The following is a 7,009-nucleotide window of genomic DNA, read 5'->3' as shown; positions in this document are numbered from 1 at the left end:
TCGAAAACCAACATACTAAGAATGAAATTATTATCCTTTAACTACCAAGCAACAGAGTTGCTAGCAGTATTGATTTCACACATCACAATTCATTTGTCGGTATTCCGGTTGCATCAACACGAGGGCCGAGGAATGAACAGTGATGGCAAGAAGTGTCACTGTACCAAGAGTTCATGGGATGGTGTGCAATTCCTATAACAATCTCGATATAAAATATGTAATACTCCAAGGTAGAGCAGAACCAAAAGCTGGATTGGCATTTGATCTGCGGAATACAACTACTTTGACCCAATCCTAGATATGGAAGAGGTACTGGAGTTTGTTTCTCCTAGTCATTCCGGAATAGAATGGCTTGACAGACCACAAGAGTCATAGGCACCGATGAACGAACGCACGCATACTCTTGACTATCAATTGATAGACGAGGGTCAGAATGCAACTAAAGAGAACAACTCAAAGGAACATATAACTTTCTGAGTTGTGGATGCATAGATTAGTATGTCGAACCAAGTTCAACATATTTCTTCCGGATAACCCATGCAGAAAGGTAGAACTGGCAGAGTCACGATTTATGAATGGAGAACTCCTCAAGAGTACTCTAATTGTGATTTTTTTTGATCCAATAAACATCTGCCATAAGTAGTTCATGGTATTTGGAAGAAGAAGATACCACGGACTTCAAGGACTATCGCAAAGGTTACTAATATCCTAAAGGCACTAGCAATTACTATCAACATGAAGTAGGTAGAGTGAATCTCGGGTTCAGAACCCAGGAGTAGAATACCTACTACTAAGTAGCATCACGGGATGCTTCCGAGAATAAAGGCCAGAATCTTCACACTAGGACACAAATCATGGCTAGACCACTAGATGATCCCCTAAGCACTTAGGGTCATAATAATAATTCCAACATATATGTCGAGGCAATAAAGTACCTCAACTCACTGATTTGTGCGATTAATCTGACCAAAGGCACGTCAGACACAGGAGGAAGGGATTTGCAAATGCATCCGACTATTTAGAAACCTGGGATGACTCGGACAGCATAACGGCTGTAAATGCTCAGAAGAGATTTGAGACATTCACAAAAATGGTGGCATAACCACTCAGAAGCACAATATCAAGGTTCCGAGATCAACAATTAACATACGGAAGTAGTAGGAACTGAACTGAGACTTAAATCCAACAATCTTATAAGTCTACTGATTAGTAACACGTGATCCTAATAGAAAGAAGAGATAGCCTAGTTCTTAATCCCCGCAGGAAAGATAAGATGACTCAGATCAGAAGGGCATGAGGTATAAGGAGTAAAAGAGCCTTACGTTCCATCCCACAATCAATTCCCTTATATAACTAAAGAATTTCTAGACTCAACTTCGACCAGTTTGGCTTGGTAATCCTACAGGCAGTCAAGCTCTGATACCAACGCTGTCAGGACCCCGACTCAATGCCACATCGATCTAGCATGTAACACCTCATATCACTTTGCGGCCTCACGCACGGTATTCCCACGGGTGTCACCTTACCTTTGCCCGGGACCGTTTGCGCCTTTTGGCACACGTATATGACAGTGTCGCTAGCATCCATATGATAAGGAGCCCGGGCTGACATGGCTAGTCGTAAACCCAAAGCGGCACAGACTTATAGGGACAGGCATCCATGACCCAGCATCGAACGTGTCGGTCATCAGCGAGTGAATCCAGGCTCTAGCACTGGGCTAGCAGGACTCCGGTGAACCGGGCTGTAGCGGGCTAACAGGACTCCGGTATTCACCGCGTGACATTTCCCCGAAGGGACAGACACAGGAACGAAGAAGGACACATGCCGGCCAGCCTAAGTGTTCCGGAGCAGTAGCAAGCTACCATGGCTCGGTGGAAACACTAGGAGACATTTCCCCGTAAGAGAGGCTACTAAAGATAGACAACTAGATGGTCAGATCCCACACATACCAAGCATTTCAATAACATACACACAATATGCTCGATATGTGCAAATACAACATGGCATCACAACATGACTCTATGACTCAAGTAATCTATTCAATAGGCTCCGAGGAGCGAGATATTACAAACATGGGTCTCACGACCCAACAATCAGAGCATACAAGTCAAAGCACAAGCGGAAGCTATCATGTCTGGGTACAGACATCTATAAATGAAAAAGGCCGAGAAGCCTGACTATCTATCAGATCCTGCCGAGGGCACAAGATCGTAGCTGAGGTAACAAGCTAAACGTCGAAGTCCACGCGGAACTACTAGCGAGACCGAAGTCTCTCTGCAAAAACATAAATAGGCAAACGTGAGTACAAATGTACCCAGCAAGACTTACATCAGATCTATCTACATATGCATCATTATCAACAAGGGGGTGGAGGGGTTTGACTGCAGCAAGCCAGCTTTGACTCGGTGGCTATCCTAAACTACGACTGCAAGCGACTCTTTTGAGGTGGCGCACACGAGTCCACATATTCACCATATCAATACACCACTATGGATCCGCTCCCGTCTCCCTACGAGAACGCCATCCATAGCACTCACGCTTATCTTGCGCATTTTAAAGTATCCACTTTCACTTGTCTATGAACTGATATAAGCAACCCAGAAGTCCTTTTCCGCGGACACGGCTATTCGAATAGATTAGGTTAACCCTGCAGGGGTGTACTTCTTCACACACGCTCTCACCACTTACCGCCGTTTACACGACATGTACTCGGCAACCTTCAAGCGGAAGCCCAACGTGGGTGTCGGCCACGACCTACCTAATCACCTAAGTCTCCAGTCCAGGTTTATCGCCTATTCGGGTTCCATCCATGAGGAGATCCGGCCGGAGTTTCGCTCACAGCCCCAAACGATGTGAACAGGGTTCCCGAGACACCAAACGGGCGCCCGGTACACCGTGCCACGTGCCTACCGCATCACAGCCCACCCCTACGGTCAGCGCTGCCCACGGCCTCCAGCATACTACAAACACCAGAAACTACTTGCAACTCCTGGACAGAGGACAAGGGTGATTAAGAAGCCGAGAGGGTCCATTGGTTTCGGGCCCAATGCGTGGTAGTAGCTGAATCATGGATCACAAACACAGAACTCAGTTCCTGAGGACGGCTGCAATGAGACAACCCACCATGTACTCCTACATGGCCTCTCACCGCTACCTTTACCAAATCGTGTTCACACACTTAGCTCACACACAGTAGGACATGTTCACACACCTCTGATTCATCCCCGATGAATCAGACCGGACTCAACTCTAAGCAATAGCATGCATGACAAACAAACATGAATGAGTAGGCACATCAGGGCTCAAACAACTCCTACTCATGCTAGTGGGTTTCATCTATTTACTGTGGAATGACAGGTCATGCAAAGGATAAAGGGGTTCAGCTACCGCAGCAAGTAACAGATGAATCGATGTTGTCCTAATGCAGTAAAAGAGAGCAGGAGCGAGAGAGTGGAATTTTATCGGAATGAACAAGGGGGTTTTGCTTGCCTGGCACTTCTGAAGATAACATTGAGTCTTCATCAGTGTCAACGATCACGTCATCGGTATCACGTCTATCGAGAGGGGACAAATACCGGCAACACAGAAAGGAACACAATCAATGCAATGCACAATATGATGCATGATCATGACATGGCAAAATGAATGTGTTTTGGGCTAATGCATATAAAACCAGATTAAATGAAGTTGGTTTGAATATAAAATTCAAATTCAAACTCCATATGTGATTATTCAAATGCCATTTAATTCATTTGTGCTAAACAGCAGCTATAAGTTGTTCTAACATGCATGAAAATGGTACAGATGGATTCCTTGAATTTTTCTGATAATTTTTCATATATAAATTATTTAATTTGGAGTTACGGTTAATTTTCTATGATTTATTGAAGTTTTAGGCATTTTCTGGAATTTCAGAATTAAATTAAATCCAGAAAACATTACTGCGTCAGCATGACGTTGGCATGACGTCAGCAAGTCAACAGGGGCGGCTCGGGTCAAACCTGACGTGTGGGGTCCACACGTCAGTGACACAGGGGCTAATCCCGGTCAAACCCAGCGCTGACTGGGGTTTGACCAGGGGTGGGGCCCGCTGTCAGTAGCCTAGGGGTTGATTAGTGTGTGGGGGGGGGTTAGCCGCTAATGATGCCCACGTCATCATCGCCGGTCTTACGCCGGCGGCGACCAAAAAGGCGGCGGCAACGCGCCGGACTTGCGCTAAAGGCGACGGAGGCGGCGGCTGAGGGCACCGGGGCGTAGCCCGGGCTCTCCCGCATCTGATGGGGTAGGTGGGAGGCTATGGGAACACCGGGGCTCGTCGGAACGGAGCTCGCGGCGGCGCCGGAGTTCGGGTGGTAACGGGCGCGAGGCCCTGGTGGGGTTTTGGACAAGCTGAGCTGCGCATGGGCTTCCTGTGAGCCCCACAAACTCAAAGTCGTGCTCGGACGCGACCGAAATGAGCCATGGCCGCGACGGCAGCATGGCCGGCGACAGCGAGCTCCGGTTGCGGTGGGACGGAGGGTACAGCATGGGGGCGAGCGAATGGAGAGAGGGGAAACACAACGGGGCTCACCGCGATGCCGAAGAGGAGGTCAGCGAGCTCGGGGAGGTCCTAGCGGCGCTGAATCGACCGGAGGCGATCGCCGGCCGTGGCGATGAAGATGGCGGTGATGGCGTGGCTTCAGGGCACCCGGCGTCGCGTGCGTCGTGGTAGAGCTTCCCGGATCCAAGGCGGAGCTCGTGGCCTAACTGGCTGGGCGTGGGGATGCTGGTGGCTCCGGTGGTGCTCGTCGGCGGTCTCGGTGCGTCCGGGGATGAGCGAGGGAGAGAGACAGAGGAGGGAGAGGAGATGCAGCGAGTGAGGGAAGAGAGAGAGGGAACACGGGGCGTCGTCGTGGCGCGAATTAGGACGAAGGGCGGCCTCCAGCGCGAAGCAGGAGGTGGCCGGGGCTCTCGGGCGCGCGCCACGCCTCGCCTCTGCCTACTGGCAGAGGAAGACGACGACAAGGGGGGGAAAGGAGGTGGGCTGGGCCGCGCTGGGGGAGCCGGGCCGGGCAGGTAAGCAGGTAAGTGGCCCAGGTGGCCTCTCTCCCCTTTTTTTCTATTTTGTTTTGTTTCTGATTTAGTTTATAGCCCAAATCATTTTAATAAACCCTGCAAATAATTGTGGCCATTAAATGAATTATTACAGAGGCCCTTAACTATTTTCAGAATTGTTGGAGCATTTAAAAATAATAATAGTATTTAAATGCCCCAATTCAAATACAATATGGATTATTCAAAAATCCATAATGGCCCAAAAATATTGGCATCATTTTTGGTAGAGGTTTTTCACCTTTGTCAAAAATCATGAACATTTTTGAAAGCCATTTGGACTTTCATTGAAAATATTTTAGGTGAACCTAGTGAATTCCTTTAATGCTAGGGTTTGAGCAATCCCCATTTCAAGTTCATTCAAAAGTTAAACATGATGCACACATGAAGCTAGCCTAGAGCAATGCCAGAAGCTAGGGATGTGACAATAAGTTCCTGTAGCATGTTGATAACTTGCTCTGAACATTGCTTCCTGATGCTGTTTATGCCATGTCCTAGCTGATAACTTTTGCACTTTTGCCATGCTTGTTTGAACCTGTTGTGGTGTGATTTAGCCGTAGCTCAGTGTTACTCTTTTGTGAAGCATCTCCTGTAGATCACTTCCATATGTTTTGTTTGCATGTTGGGGTGCCGTAGCATAGTTTCTTGTTGCATGCTATGTAGCATCGTGCTGTTAATCGCAGATTTGTGCCATTCTTGTTTTGCTTGCCATTTGCAAACCGTGCATCTGTTCCCGGTGATCTTTATATCGATTTCAACCGAAATCACCTCATCGTTTCAGCGGCATACTTGGTTTGACAAGTTGATGCCTTGTTCATACTTTTTCCTCCCGAAGCACGCATACGCATTGCATATCACATCTCGCATATCATGACATGTATTGCATCATGTTGCTTGTGCATTGCACCGTGATTTATTGTGGTTCCTTTGCTTGTGTTCTTGCTTTGGGTAGAGCCGGGAGACAAGTACGTGCACGAGGAACCTGTTGAGTACGCTAACGAGGATCAAGCCTTCGACAACTCTGAGAACCTTGCAGGCAAGATGACCATACCTTCGATATCATTTCTATCTTTGCTTTGCTAGTACTCGCTCTATCGCTATGTTAGCTCTACCTACCACTGCTTATCATGACTACCTATTGCTATGTCAAGCCTCTAACCATACTTTCCTAGCAAACCGTTGTTTGGCTATGTCACCGCTTTTGCTCAGCCCCTCTTATAGCGTTGCTAGTTGCAGGTGAAGATGAAGTTTGTTCCTGGTCGGAACATGGATATTTTGGGATATCACAATATCTCATGTTTAATTAATGCACCTTATATACTTGGTAAAGGGTGGAAGGCTCGGCCTTATGCCTGGTGTCTTGTTCCAGCCTTGCCGCCCTAGTTTCCGTCATACCGGTGTTATGTTCCTTGATTTTGCGTTCCTTACACGGTTGGGTGATTTATGGGACCCCCTTGATAGTTCGCTTTGAATAAAACTCCTCCAGCAAGGCCCAACTTTGGTTTTACCATTTGCCACCTAAGCCTTTTTCCCTTAGGTTTTCGCGAGCCCGAGGGTCATCTTTTATTTTAGACCCCCCTGGGCCAGTGCTCCTTCGAGTGTTGGTCCGAACCGAGCCGCCTGCGGGGCCACCTCGGGGAAACTCGAAGTCTGGTTTTACTCGTAGCCTGTCTCATCCTGTGTGCCCTGAGAACGAGATATGTGCAGCTCCTATCGGGATTTGTCGGCACAGTCGGGTGGTCTTGCTGGTCTTGTTTTACCATTGTCGAAATGTTTTGTGAACCGGGATTCCGAGACTGATCGGGTCTTCCCGGGAGAAGGTATATACTTTGTTGACCGTGAGAGCTTATGATGGGCTAAGTTGGGACACCCCTGCAGGGTATATTATCTTTCGAAAGCCGTGCCCGCAGTTATGAGG

Source organism: Triticum dicoccoides, chromosome 2B (assembly GCF_002162155.2).
Source record: "Triticum dicoccoides isolate Atlit2015 ecotype Zavitan chromosome 2B, WEW_v2.0, whole genome shotgun sequence".
NCBI lineage: Eukaryota > Viridiplantae > Streptophyta > Magnoliopsida > Poales > Poaceae > Triticum > Triticum dicoccoides.
The sequence above is the reverse complement of the archived record's forward strand: the minus strand, read 5'-3'. Positions refer to the sequence as shown.